The 15,391-nt window shown below is 43.4% G+C and overlaps 1 protein-coding gene across 1 annotated transcript in view; it reads right to left on the bottom strand.

Moving 5' to 3' along the window:
- Il33r (interleukin 33 receptor) overlaps positions 1–15,013 on the bottom strand; it is a 71,792-nt gene extending 56,779 nt beyond the window's left edge. Inside the window, exons 1-2 of the mRNA XM_087898104.1 lie at positions 14,927–15,013; positions 7,855–7,953 (exon numbers count right to left, since the gene is read on the bottom strand). The gene's annotated coding sequence lies outside the window, so the exon portion shown is untranslated. The remainder of the gene's footprint in view (positions 1–7,854; positions 7,954–14,926) is intronic.
- Between the last annotated feature and the right edge of the window lie 378 nt (positions 15,014–15,391).

The raw sequence follows: 15,391 nt of genomic DNA, 5'->3' as shown, positions 1-15,391 counted from the left end.
CAGTGGGAGGGGCCGCCTTCCCACATCAATCTTTAGTCAAGAAAATAGCACATAGACATAACAATGGCTCGATATGAAGGAGAGCATTCCTCAATCAAAGTTCCCTCATCCCAGGGCTCTCCAGTTTATGTCACACTAACACAAATTAATTGGAACACCCTTCCATTGGTGACTAATGGCCGCCCTTTGCCCCCTGTCACTTGGCCATCAGAGTAGACCCATCAGTTAAGTTCCCTAACTGAGTAGCTGTTCCACCCTCTCTAATTGATTCACACAGAAAATCAATAACAGGGATCTTTAAGTGCGTTGGTGTTGTCCTCATTTCTCTAGTGATGAACAATAACACATTTTCTGGGCCATCCCATAATTCAAGGATGGATTTTCTGTGACCAATCCACTCTTACTCCAATTTTCCTGAGATTTATTTATTCATTTATTCAATTGAGATAGGGTCTCATTATGTATCTCTGGCTGGCCTGGAACTCTCTATGTACATCAGACTAACCATGAACTTATAAACATCCACTTGCCTATTCTTCCCAAATGATAGGATTAAAGGTGTGTACCACTGTATCAAGACATAATTTATTATCTCCACCAACATCATCATCATCATCATCATCATCATCATCAGGGTACCCCCCTACATGTCCAGCCCAAGATACAGAATCCTGCTCTCCCAATCAGTGCCCTCACTTTAACTGCAAACAGCCCTCACAATGAGTCTTAAATTGCATCAGTAAGTCAGCCAAGCATATGGTGAGGCTGGCAGGAGAAAAGATCCTCTCAGTCTTGCCCAGAGATGTATCTCCTAATTTGATGTAAAGTACATCCAAGTGGACAGTGAAGACAAGCCATCACAATGATCTTTATTCATTATTATCAGGATTGTGAAGTGGTGGTTCTGGGGCCTACACAGATGCTCAAGGTCCTTGTATAAAATAGCATATGTATCTCCCCCGTCCTTTAATCATCTCTAGAGCATTTTTGAAACAATGGAAAACTATGTGCTCTGCTACTTAGAGAGCAATGACAAGAAAAAGATTTTGTACAGAAGTGTGTGTGTGTGTGTGTGTGTGTGTGTGTGTGTGTGTGTGTGTGTACACATATACTTGTGCACCCATGTGTGTTTGAGGCCAGAAGTCACTATCCGGTGTCTTTCATGAAACCTGGGCTCATCTAAACTGGCTGACCAGGAACTGTCCTGTCCCCATCTCCCCAGTGCTGGAATCACAGGCAGCAAGCATAACACACAGCTTTTCTATTATGGGTCTAGAAGATTAAACTCAGGTCCTTGGGATTTTGCGGCAAGCACCTTACGGGATGAGCCGTTTCTCTAAACCCCAGGTGTACTTTTGTTCTAAATATTTTAACCTGTGATGTCTTGAGACCTGCAGAGTCACTGTCTAGGTGTCCAAATAGAGTGTGAGTGGTGAAGTTCAGACTTTAGAATAGGGGACCAAGTTCGCCCATCTACTCGTCAGCTCTTCTACCCACTCATGTGCTATTCACCCATTCTTCTGTCTGTCCACTCATCTGTCTGTTCTACGCACTCACTTTCTGTGCTTCCATATCTCTGTCTGTTTATCTGTCCATCCATCGACACATTCATCTACCTATCCATTCAGTCATCTGGCCCTCCACTCACCCACTCGCCTATGCATCTAACTCGCCATCTGCTCCTCTGTGTGCATGTGCGTGTGCGTGTGTGTGTGTGCGTGTGCGTGTGCGTGTGCGTGTGTGTGTGTGTGTGTGTGTGTGTGTGTATGTGCAACCTGGGGATGACATATGTGTGTGTGTGTGTGTATGTGAAACCTGGGGATGACATATTTTAAATAAAGGATCCAGAGTGTAACATGAGGGGCCGGCTTGTTGGAGTTTCTGTCCCACCCAGTACCCCACAGCTGGCAACTCCCAAGGAAAATCACACACGGGACTCCATAAGATTATAAACTGATTGGCCCATTAGCTCAGGTTTCTTGTTAACTCTTATAGCTTATACTAACCCATTATTCTCATCTATGTTAGCCATAAGGCTTGGTACCTTTTTCAGCTGTCAGCTTACATGTTGCTGCTTTTAAAATATGATTGACAGATTACAGACAATTCTCCCGCACCATTTCCCTCTTTTTTTTTTTTTAAACAAAGGAAAATACCCATAGTCCATTTGTTGGGAATGTGGGTGTAGTATTTCAGGCTACTTCCTGCTGGTTGGGGGTGCTGATAATTTTATGGGGACCTAAAGAAAATTTAGAGTTATAATCAAGCCCTGACTGGAGTATCCTGTGAGTCTCAATCATTTCAGGTATCATCTCAGTATCTTGAATCCGTTCTGGATGTAGAACTCAGACATCCAGGCCATCTGTTCCTACTGGAGATTTCTCAGGAGGTCTTCCTTGTTCAAACTGGATTTTTCTTAACTCAGAATGAATCCACAGCCTCTCATTTTCTGTGGAAACAAAAGCAAAATCTCTTCTCCAAAGTAACATACCTTTTGACTTCAGTTTTGAAGCCAAGGTATTTTCAAAATACCTATCTTGGGTTAGTTCAGCAGCATTTATAAACAAAAGTTTTTTAGCAGCTGTTGCTCCTTCCTCAGCATTCAAACCATTCAAAGAGAGAATAATAGCATACAGTATCAAGATTCTCTGTTTATTTTCCATCTTTATGCAGCTTTATTTCAACCTCTATTTCTTTTATTTTTTTCTTTTAACTTTTGGCTTTTTGAGACAGGTTCTCTGTATATATCTTTGTCCTGGAATAACTCTGTAGACCAGGCTGTCCTTGAACTCACGTTATAAGAGCTATTAAGTAGCCTGACCTAATGGGCCAATCAGTTTATAATCTTATGGAGTCTTGTGAGTGATTTTCTTTGGGGTTTGCTGGCTGTGGGGTACCGGGCAGAACAGAAACCCCAACAAGCCGGCCCTCATGTTACACCAGAGAAGCCTATAAGAGGAAGGGGATATTTGAGCAGAACCAAAGAATGTAAGGGAGCATGCTGGATTACCCATGAGGACAAGTAATTCTGTACAAGTGGCAAATGCAGAGGGTTGGCATCCAGGCACTGAGATGCTCAATGTGCAGGAAGGAGTCCTCGGAGGATAGGGTCATTTTTGTTCTAAGTACTTTAACATGTGGTGGCTTGAATCTGCAGGTATGAAATCTACACAGTCACTGTCTGGGTTTCCAAATAGCACATGTGTGATTGAGTTCAGACCTTTAGTTCTAAGAGATGATGGGGCGAGAAAAGAACTGCTTCTGAGCTCGGGATGGGCATGGTAGGGAAGGCCTTGCTTAACAAGAGTTTTGACAGCTTTTGCTTCTGTTGCATGGGCAACTTTAGAGATCTGGGTAGTATGACCTAACATTTTATGTACTAAAAGTATCACAATGATTTGACTATCAAGAGATCAGTGGATAGGGCCAGAACTCCAAGTTCTGGGATTATTCTGGTATTGATTCTGTAAGTCCTAAAACTTCATGAGATCACCAGGATAGAGAAAGTGACAGAAATGGTCCTGGGGCTCTCAAAAGAAAAGAAATAGCAATGTAAATAGCAGTAGACCATTGAGATGGGAAGATACCCAGCAATGTGTAGAGTCTCAAAACCAAGAAAGAGATAACCTAAAGGGGAAGGAATGGCCAACCATAGCGAGTGATGCCAGCAATTAAAACTGACTTAGAATAACCTTTGAATATATCAGCATAGATAATAAGACAAACTTTGGGGAACAAGAGTTTGTGAGATGGTTGAGGTGAAACCTGTCTAATCTAGATTTAAGGAAAGTGGGAGTGTAATTTAAAATACCAAGTACACGATGCTGTCTGAGACCCATGGTCACGGAGCTCCCAGGCCCCAGGGGAGAACCTACTAACGTTTAGCTAAACGGACACTGTGTCATATTGCCCTCTAAACTCCTTCCTCTCTCCCTCTCTCCCCACCTCTCTGCCCATAGATTAGCACAACTGTCAGACCTCATCAGAGACATTTCTCTGTGCAGTGGACAGTGGTTAATGCAGAGACACACAACTGATCAGAGTACAGAGTCTATGGAGTGTTCAGTCACAAATGGGACATCTCAGTGACCCCCTTCCCATGTCCTGGCCTTGAAGTGAACAATTCTGTGGGATAGCACACTCCTGCAATGAACAACTGCCGCATACCTAAAGAAATGAGGACTAATAGCTCCATCCATTTGTCTGCAAAATTCAAGATGTCGTGTTTTTTTTTTTCTGCTGTGTCATACATCATTGTGTAAATGTACCACATTTTCATTATCCATTCTTCAGTCAAGGGGCATTTAGGTTGTTTCCAGGTTCTGGCTATGACAAACGATGCTGCTATGAACATAGTTGAGCACATGACCTTGTGGCACAATGGAGTGTACTTTGGATAAATACCCAAAAGTGGTATTACTGGGTCTTGAGAAAGGTTGTTTCCTAATTTTCTGAGAAATCGCCACATTGACATCCAAAAGGTTGTACCAGCTTGCGCTCCCACCAACATTGCAGAAGTGTTCTTTTTTCCCCACAACCTCTCCAGCATAAGTGGTCATCAGCATTTTTGATCTTGACCATTCTTACAGGTGTAAAATGGAATCTCGGAGTTGTTTTGATTTGCATTTCTCTGATGACTAAATCCTCAGAAGAGACCTGATGCTGTAACTCATTTGCCTAGCATGGACAAGACCCTAGGTTTAACGCTCACAGAAAGAGAAAGAGGGGGAAGGAGAGAGGGGAATAGAGTGAGAGAAAGGAGGAGGAAAGGAGAGAAGAGAAAAGAAAAGGGAGAAGAAGGTCTGTTTCCAGCGGCCATTATTTGACAGCCCTCATCTACCATGCTCAGATGAAAATACTGATTTCGTGAGCCAAACTAAATTCCTCCCACCTTAAGTTGGTCCTGCAGGTATTATATCACGATAGCAGAAAAACAACTAACATGAGTGTGTAACCATGGGTGTGCATATATGTACAATCCCATGACCTCCTTTTATTCTGAAGAAATGTATACAAAGTTGTTACTAGAAATCCGCTTTACTCTTTCACACCCTAATCTAGACCTGTGAGGGGTCACTGGGTAAAACTGAAAGATTGACACAAACCCTGCTTCCCTTGTCCTCTTCTCTCTTTCCATCATTTTTTTAAGTCACTGGAATTCTGTTAAAATTTAGAAAATGAACAATATTCTACTAGATACTTAGTGCTGAGCTCCCTTGTATTGGGGTATGCAGTGTATAAAGGAATTAAATTTATGCAAAAGAAAAAAGAAAAGAAAAGAAACGGAGACGAGCGTATCATGGGCAAACCCATCAAAACTCTGACAGAGTAAGTTTCACAAGTTAGTTACCTCAGGGTGTGCAATAGGAACAAGGAGATAACACGTCAAACAACCCCTGTGTTACTTACCGATGATGCCAAACAGCAAGGATAGCAGCCTAGCAATTTGCATACACCTACGAGAGACTGGAAAGTCCTTCTTTGAAGAGAAAATGTGAGAGTGTTCATGGAAAAAAGAGCAAAGGCTGAGTTAACTACGAGCTATAGGAAGTTGTTCTTGATTTCTTATTTGCCTAATTTGGAAATTAATCATTAGAATGGATGTATATGAGGGGCTAAAAGCATGGCTCAGGGGGTAAGAGCACTGACTGTTCTTGTAGAAGAAGTGGGTTCGGTTCTCAGCACCCACATGGCATTTTAGCAACTCCTGTAACTCCAGCTCCAGGGTATCCGATGTCCTCTTCTGGTCACCAAGGGATGCTGCATGCATGTGTGGCACATAAACTCATACAGACACACATGCGCTTAGTCAAGAAAAAAATCTTTTTTAGAAAGAATATGTATACGAAAAAATGTAGTACATCCCAGGGAGCTTAGTACTACCCAGGTTCAGGGTCCCCTGGGGCCCTTGGGAAAGAATGACACCCTAAGACATACACGCAATGTGGAAGGTCACATGACAGCACAGGGAGAAGGCAGCCCCCTCCAAACAAAGGTGAGGGGCCAGAAACAGCCTGTCCCTCAAAACCCTCAGGAGTAGCCAACCCTGTCATCTATTTGATCTTGAACTTCCACCCTCCAAGGCCATGACCAAACAATTCTGTTATGTAAGTTAGCCAGTCTGTGATGGATCATTATAGCAACCCAAAAAGATGAGCAGATGTGGTCTCCATGTCAGCAGATTGGCGTATTCCAGCCTCTCTCCAGTTGCCACCCCTCCCATGTCTTAGTGTGCATTTATAGGGAGGAAGGGACATTTCAGGGCTGACCTCGAGACAGGCAATGGCCGAGCTCTAGACAGGCAATGGATGACTGTTCAAAGTCTTGCTTCTGCCAAGGAAGCATGACAGCCATGGACGACGTGGCTTCTGTAGCTTCCGTGGCTTCCACGGCCCCACTCCATCTTGTCACCGAGCCACCCAAGTCCTCATAAGCAACGATATCACACAAGCATGCTACCTGAGCCACTGTGAATTGTTTCTCTCCATCCTGCTGCCTCGGGACAGGGAACAGAGAGCCCAAGCCTCACAGAGAAAGTGACATAGCATGAGAAATGCACTTCTGTCACCCAGAAGGAAAGTCACCAGCCTCACGAAACTCAGAAGCAAGGCTCTCCAACCACAAACAGCGAGTAACTGTGCACTTCTCCATATCTGACATTGTCGCTTGCAGGTGCCATGCTTACATATAACTTTTGCTTTTCAGAAAAACTGGCGGAAGATTGTGCCTCTGGAGTGAGCAGGCAAGTGGATGACCTTGGGAGGAGTTCAGAAGGTCAGACAGGGCTGGAAGGAGGACTTGTGGATTCAGAGAGAAAGCTGGAGAGAAAGGTAGCCTTCTCCAAACAGAAAATGACAGGATCCTACAAATCCTACAAATGCTTAGAGGAACTTCACTAGGTAAAACACAGCCCAAAAGGGATATTGGAAACATGGTCAAATACAGCAAACCAGGGCAAGGATAAGAATGCCCTTTACCAAGGAATGAGATGGGTGAAGTCCTATGTTGTCAGCTAAGCTCAGGAAAACATCTGTTGCATTGGTTAGCCAGATCCCCGAGATAGATGTTCCCATCAAAGCAAAGATCTTCAAAGACCAGAAATGGAGGTAGGATGAGGGAGTAGCGGCAAAGCCAAGCAGAACAGATAGGGAATTATGGGATTGAAATTAAAGGTAAATAAAAAACTAAAAGAGGGAAATCTTCTTAACACAAAGGAGAATCAAGAAGAAAGCTACGGCCCCTACTGAAGTAGTCACCCCCCCCACCAAGGCGTCATGGGAGATTATGGGTACCTCACCCTTGCCCTGCACTGATGGGAGGTCCCTGCCCATATTCCATCCAAGTCCAACTGTCTGCATCCAAATCCTATCCCCAGTAATAGCAATAGTCTACCCTATATAATAGTCTACCTAATAGCTCTGCACAATAGACAGACAGCTTAAAGTCAAAGAAAATAAACAAAAGAATAGAGTGGAGACTGAGATATCTCCCGCCTCGTCTTTGGAGGCTAGCGGGGCGAGGTAACCAACATCAAAGGGCCTTACATGTATCCGGGGAGCATTCCCTTTTTGCCTTATGTCTTGCCTTTCTCTGCTTTTGTTTTCGCTACCATCTGCTAAAGGAATGCTGGCTAGACTGAATTTTGCTAGCTAGCGCAGTTATGGAGTGTATTTATTAAGTAGTTGCTGAACCGAGCCCTGAGCAAGCACTTTGTCCTGTCATGGACGTGTGATGTCAATGGAACGGCACACAAAATAACTCCGGTTTCTCTCCAAACCGAACCAAGAGACTCAGAGTATCCAGCTGTATTGGGGAGGGGGTGTTGATCCACCACAGACAAACTCTTCTGCTTACCATTGTCTTCTTTTCCATCATGAAGAATCTTTCCAGATGTTCTGTTCAGCCCAGATGTGAGAACTCAAGCCCCTTGCTAAGAATCGCTGGCCTTCTTTCCTGGCCGAAGAAAACACCGTTATTGGACTTTCCACCCTCCTCTCTTAGCCAGAATTTCCCACAATCCTCACTCATCTTTGCTCCCTCCTCACTGAGAGAGACAGATGTGTCTCCCTCTTCACACTTAGCTCCTCCACTTGTATAATGGACTTGACCCCTCAAAGTCTGCCAGACTGGAGTGCAGGCTTACCTGTTAAAGAAGACCTAGTGTTAGGATCTATCTGCTTCCCATATGGAGTCTCTATGGATGGTCAAGGCCAGCTCCCCTCCCCACCATAACTAAAACTCTGTCCTTCACTCTCGTGTGACACTTTGACCTCCTCCGTACTTCCTTACTCGGAAAGTGGACACAGAGGAACTGTGCACCGCACAGCTACCCTTTGGAGCCTTAGTTAAAATTACTATGGGAGAACTGAAAGATTCACCAAGAACAGAGCTTTTCCTGCAGACTTGCTAACAAAGTACGGTGTTCTCGGTTCTCCACCGGTACCCTCTGTCACTGTGACCACTTCCTCCTTGATGCTCCGTTCCTGGAGCCCCGCTCCACTCTTGTTTCCATCCCCTCCTCCCCTGTCCCCCTGTTTGGTTTTCCTCCTCATCACTCTGGTTGCTCCATGGGACTTCCTCACTGGTTCCTCTTGTAAGTCTAAGCCTTTGTCTAAGATCTGGACCTGTTTCATTCTTGGGAGTTCTCATAGATTCTCACAACCCCAGCTACCAGTAAGCGTTGATGGTTTTGAGATCCTTTCCAGGTGGACCATTTTCTCACCGCTCTTCGACTTTACTCCACCAGTAAATCCCTTTATACCACAACAACCCCTGTATCACGTTTCCACCTCCTTTCTTCTTCTGTAGCCTCCTCCTCCTCTCTCACTGGGACCTCTAACAATAACATCCTAACCATCCTCCATGTATGGCCTCATTTCCGTGAATTCATTTGAGCTTCTTTCTCAAAAATCCGCAATCAGTGGCTGGCAACAGACCCTAGAGAAAGGCCCAGACTGACGGTTTAAAACTCTTTGCTCTAGATGCTTGGCATTGCACCAAAGGAGCTGAGCTCAGGGAAATGGTTTGCCTCCTTTGTAACATTGTGTCTTTCATGTGTTGTTCAGGTTGCCTACGGATGGAGTATACTGGACCCAGATGCTGCCATAGAAATTAATATCCAGCCCATCCTCCATTGCTGACGACGCCAATCTCCGGGCCGAGTGTGAGTTTAGTCAGAGAAGAAAGCACCTCTCCCTGCTTTGCACAAAGGCAGTGGTAAGGGCTGGGGCTTCTCCAAATTTCTCCCTAAGCACACTGCTTCCTTTATTTGTCACTCAAACCCAATTTATGTTTTACCAAATATGCCTTGTGCAATTACCAACCCAGTGTGTATGTTTCTGCGGGCTCTACCAAGAGAAATGTCTTGTTCTCACTTTGGAAAACCGGTTTATTCTCCAGTGCCTATTGTACCTCTCTCTTGCTTTGACTATTTCCCCCACGTTTATTCCTATGGTGCTGGAGATGGGAGCCAGGGTCTCAAGCAGATTAAGTATGTGCTCCATGATGAAGGTTCCTCCCCAGGCCTGGAACGCCTCCCCTGTGCCCCGCGTCTTGGTTGTACGTTTATTGAACATGTGTTCCTTCGGTTCGGCCTGCGCTTTACGTTTGCGATCTGTTTATTTCGTGTGCTTTGGGTGACCTGAAAGTAGGGTGCAGTGTGCAGCCCACTGCTCAAGCTCAAAATTGCAAAGCATGGGTTTGTAGCCACGCTCCATCACTTGGACTATGGAAGACGAATGAGTCGCAGGAAAGTCTAAGGATGAAGGATAATGCAGATCAAGCAGCTGTTTTCTTAAAGAAAAAAAAAACAGCTGCCGCATATTAAAATGCTTTCCAGTAGCTACAAAATGTTTCAACCTGCGGGCTCTAGCATGCTTTCATGAATGTTTTGCATTTGTGTGAGACTGTACTCCAATCAGGCCAAAAGTGAATCTAGAAGGAGCCAGACTAGAGAGTGATTTTTAAATAAACATAATTGAAGCAATGTTACACAATGGCCACTGAAAGGTATGATAAATAAGTCAGGGAAAAATCAAAATGACTTCTCATTTTCCTACTTCAATACTATTACATTTTCATTATTTTGCTTTATCACCATACAAAAGTGAGCTAATATTTATGGATTTTATCCCCCAAAATAACTATTTTATTTTGTGTTTTCCCTATAGTACATCAGGAGTATTTTTCATGCATTCCCATAGTGTAGTATATTTTTCTTTGGAACTATTAATTCAGTGATGGTATAGTAAAGCATTGCAATGATTGTACCATCATTGTTTAGACATTTCCTGATTCTCATTTTCCTACATATTCATGTATTTCTGGGGTCATCATCATCATTACTAAATATTTGACACAGTATTACAATTATCCCTCTGTATCCACAGAAGATTTGTTCCAGGATTCTCAGCAGGTATCAAATTCTGTCTATGCTCAAGACTTATATAAAGTAACCTAATCCAGGCCCATAACGTATACACACGCTCCCACACACTTCATATCATCTCCAGATTCTTACAATATTTAAGGGACTCAAATGATCTGCAGGCAGCTGTTTCTGGGGTGGTTAGAGATTAACCACAAGAGATGGTCTATAAGGGTTCAGTGTCGAGGCATTGTCCATGAATATTTTTATCCATAACCAGCGGAATCCATAGATGCACACACACAAACACAGAAAACAACTGTAATTAGAAATAACTAGGGGGCTGGAGAAATGGTTCAGCAGTTAAGAGTGCTTGTTGCTCTTGCAGAAGACCCAAGTTCAGCTCCCAACACAAAACAGTGGTGCACAACTGTCTGTAATTCTAGCTACTGTGGGGTCCCTAGCCCTCTTCTGGCCTCTGTGAGCATTGCATGTATGTGGGACATGTGAGTGCATACAGGTAACACTTGCATACATAAAATCAAAATATTTTTGAAAAAAAAAGAAATAGGCTGTGTTGATAAACTTATATAAGTGTGGGGCTTGGGAGACTGAGATAGGATGATGCCAAACTTGAGGCAAATCTGAGCTACACAACAAAATCCTGTCTCAAAAGAATACATATATGAATAAAATCTCCAGATATGACTGTTGGGTCAAAGGTTAGGTTAACAATAACTGTAAATACATTGGTTCCCAGAATCATCACACTAACCTCAACATTTGAAATCAGTGACTTGCCAACATTACTACCATCACCCACAGAGTTGCTGTCAGAACCCAGAATATCAGCCACAGAAATAACTTGGAGGATTGTCTGTGCCCAGAGTCTCATACTTGCCGCTGGACCTAACCCAGCATCAGGTATTTCCTTAAACTTTCCCAGCTATTCTGGAGCTGGAGGAAATTATGGGTTAGAGATGGTAACCAATGGAAGAACAAAAACTGGAAAATGCACAAAAGATAAAGGACAAGGAAATTAGGAATTTAGATGGAAATCAAGGTATAGCTGTTTACAGTTGATTTTCAGTGAGAAGACTAGGTATTAATGCTTAAAATCCTATTCTAACTACACAAATGATGTCAGGGCACAAAAAGGAAAGGACGCAAACTAATTCCATTCTGTGAAGCAATAACTCTCAGAAAACCAATTCACTCCCATTTGTTCATTTTTCAAATTGTATCTTCTTCAAAACTACTTAATTAGGAAGCTGGGTAAGAAAATCACACAGATCCATACAGGAACCAAGCATTTGAACGTTTGAAATCCAGGAAATCCAGCCCTGATGCTGCAGGCCCAATAACTGCTCCTCTGTGAGAAAAAGAAAAAGATATCCGAGCTGCAAACTCAAATACTCTTTTGTGGGGAGGTGGACACAAAGTCCTTTACCCAGCAGTGATAGCTACCAGGAGAGGGAGGGCATGTTCTTTAAGAGTCTTGTTCCATGCCACACTTGAGCAGAAGGCCATGCATCCTAGACTGTTTGGGCAGTTCAAAAAGGACTTGATCGGTGAATTTTTAAAAAGGATACAAAATTGAATGGGTAAGAAAGAGGGGGTGGATCTGGGAAGAGTAGGGAGGGGTGAATATGACCAAAATGCACTGTACAAAATTCTTTAAAAACTAATAAAACATAAGTCTAAGACACTCCAGTGAATGAAGAGTTGGGTATTTAGCAGAAATGACACTTATTTTATATTGAAGAAAAAAAACAATGGTCCAAATTTGAGCACATACACAATACACATGCATGTTCCCCCAATGTTTTGTGTGCGTGTGTGTGTGTGTGTGTGTGTGTGTGTGTGTGTGTGTATGTGTGTGATGGAGAGGAACATGGAGAAGCCACAGAACTGAGGGATCAGTATCTGCACTTGCATGTCTCCTACAGAGCAGCTGAATTAGCAGCTGTGACCCACAATTGTTTTGTATTACCGCTTTACAAGAAAAAGTGATTTTCACACTTTTTTTTTCTCAGAAGGGAAATACGAGCTCTTCACCTTGTTCTTTGAAGCTCTCTGGAGATGCACCTAATGTGGTTTTGAGAGGCTAACTGCCTGTCACTGTGTCTATCTTAGCCCTACCAGGTGTGAAAATGTGTAGTCATTTCTTTAGTCTCAGGGCATGGATGGGAGATTCCGTAGGTGAGCTTTACCATACAGGCTCTCTATCAGCAAATGCTCGGAGCACAGGGGAGGAAGCTGCAGATGGCTCTTTCCGTGGAGTATCTCCTACTCCAGGCAGTGAGGTAGTCTCCCAACCGTCCTTAAAAGTCATCTGACTGCTGTGTCACCAGGTTGGGTTCTGAACTCAGGATGTTTATTTCTTCCTGATAGCGTGACAAGATGTAGGACTAATAATAGGCAGGGAGGGACGTGCTGAGCGTCGTTACATTAGACATGGAGGTCACGCAACAAGCCAAGATGAGTGGACTCTCTAAACACAAGTGACATTATTCCCAAAGGCACTGGTGTTGATTTTGAGCAAGGATGTGAAGTTCAGGGAAAGAGTATCTAAGGATGGTGTGGGGGACCCATACGATACCCAAGAATACTGAAGAGAAAAGCAACTAAGTTCTAGGCTAGAAGTTCAAGAGGTATGATTATTAGTGGGCTTAACAGAAACATTCTGGGATGTTTATTGATTATTATGTAATGAACGACCCTACCAGAGAGACATCCAGCCATAAAATGAACTTGCAAGACCCTACTATATGAGGATGAGGGGTCGTTGGACGGTCTCTGAGGCTCCGTCTTATTTGTATTACTCTGAGTCATGGGCAGTTTCTTCCTTAAAAGAGTTGAGGGGAGAGAGATAAGAGCAGATATTGTCCAGTCAAGGGAGTTGCCTGATGGCAAGTCCTCATAGAGGTTAGAGATAATGACCAGGAAATAAAGGCAGATAGTGTCACAAGCCAAGAGCTGTCCTGAGTTAGCATTCATCATGGATGCCAGGAGTGTAGCATCAGCCTCTTCCATACATTCTGGGCTTGCCTCCTCCACATCTTTACTTGTATGGGTGCCATATCACCTGCCTGAAATTTGAACCCCACTTCCACTTTCTCCTTGGCTCTTTTCCCCAAGGATTTGTATCCCTGCTCCTTATACCACAGCCTCTAACGTCGATTCCCCAAATCCCAACCATCCTGTGGCCGTGAGCTGATCACATACTTGTTCCTCTTGAGTAGGGGAGAAGGAAAGTTAGAGAGAAAGCTTCCGTTTGCCTCTTTCCCCTTGCGACAGCCATGTGACCATACTTAGACCTGTGTCCCAGGGATGCTCAGCTCAGCCCAGTCCTGTGTACCTAATTGTTGATTTAAGAATAAGCACATCACATGTGTAGTTAAATGAGGGAACTCATCTCTTGCTTTTAATATTACTTGAGTGGCAACCATTGTGCCAAGATATTGTTTAACTTCATATTATATTATGATTGGTAGAGGATTTATTTTCAATTCATGGCACAATAAAACTGATTTTTGAAGTTATAGTCAAAGAAACTGAGTCAGTAGGATAGGCAAGTGACACCCACATTGGCTGAAAATAAAATCAGACTGAAAATTAAATTGCACATGCCCCAATATCCCTCTGATGAAACAAGAATATCACGTTATCAAATTATTATGACAGCGTTAGAGTCATTAAGGGGAAGCTTAATGACTTCTGGTCAACGGTGTGGTGTCTGTCTGACTTGGTGGAGTCCTAACATTCCAAACTACGCAAAACACAAGAGTCAATGCGGCTGGGGTGCTCAACTGCCTAGCTAAGGGGTCAGCCTTCGGGAAAAGGAATTCACGTCAACCCATGCAAAAGAGCTGGGAGAAATAACCATCCCTTTAATGAGGTAAGTTTCTGTCTTTCCTTCCCACAAAGCCCTGCCCAATGAAGTCACTAGAGAGTCTCCATGAGGCTGTGCCAGCTCTATTTGGCTTTCCAAGTACTGAGTTCAAAAGACAACTATTCCTTTTGCATTTTTTTTTCTGTCTCTTTCACAATCTGGCTAGAGTCCAAGTACACTTTGTCTGACAGTTTGCCTCTTTGGTTCATGTCATTAAAATTTCCAACTTTCATTATGTGAAAGAGAACATCAAATGCAGGCATGTAAGCCACAAAATAATTTAAAATGTTTCTCTATCCTAAATGCCATAAAGGATGAAGGGCCCTCTCTTCGGCCTTGTGGCTGCTTGCTGATGAGCCTCCACCCCTAACTCAAGAGGTATGGCGCTCTCTCTCCTTCTCCATCGCCCTCAGCCACAAGGATTAACAGCTGACCTGCCCTGTGATTATTCTTTCAAACTCTGAGAAAATCGTTCTCAAGTTTCCTCCTCGGTCCATTCGTAAATCATTTTATAATAAAAGCAAGACTTAAGCGAGACTCAGGATCCCCAAGGAGGACCCTAATTTCCCCAGCAACAAAACCTCTAGGACTCCTCCAAAGCTATGCTGTAGAGCAGTTTGAATTCAGGTAAGTAAATTATCTTAATAAGGTAATTAAGTACTTACCTGAGAGCCCAAGAAACACACAACAATCACAAATACACAGCAACCACAACAAACAAAAGCAGGAGTGACTTCAAGACCGAAACCAAAATTTTTCTGTAAGCCACTATGCGGGGTGAGGAAACCAAGTGGAGTAAGCAAAGGGCAGAGAAACAGGGGCATTAGCCTGGTGAAGCCACGCAGTAAAATGAAAGCAAAAGCCAATGCAACTAGAGCTCAATGAAGAACAAGAGTGTACACTTTCAGGCCGCGAAATGCTTTCGGGGTTGCTTTGTATCTCGATGTAGTGATTAATGTGAAGGTCATAACGTGCAGAATTGCTAGATGGATGTAAATGACTGAAGAAGCAAACACCCAAGTCAATCACTGAGTGTGGCAGAGATAGTGAGCATAGTTGGAGGATCTCAGCGCCTGACTCCGAGCTTGGTTTTAGTGTTTATATCTATGGGAAAGAGCAGTGGACGAGCA

This window comes from Myodes glareolus, chromosome 18 (assembly GCF_982192425.1).
Source record: "Myodes glareolus chromosome 18, mMyoGla1.1, whole genome shotgun sequence".
Taxonomy (NCBI): Eukaryota; Metazoa; Chordata; class Mammalia; order Rodentia; family Cricetidae; genus Myodes; species Myodes glareolus.
The sequence above is the reverse complement of the archived record's forward strand: the minus strand, read 5'-3'. Positions and strand labels throughout refer to the sequence as shown.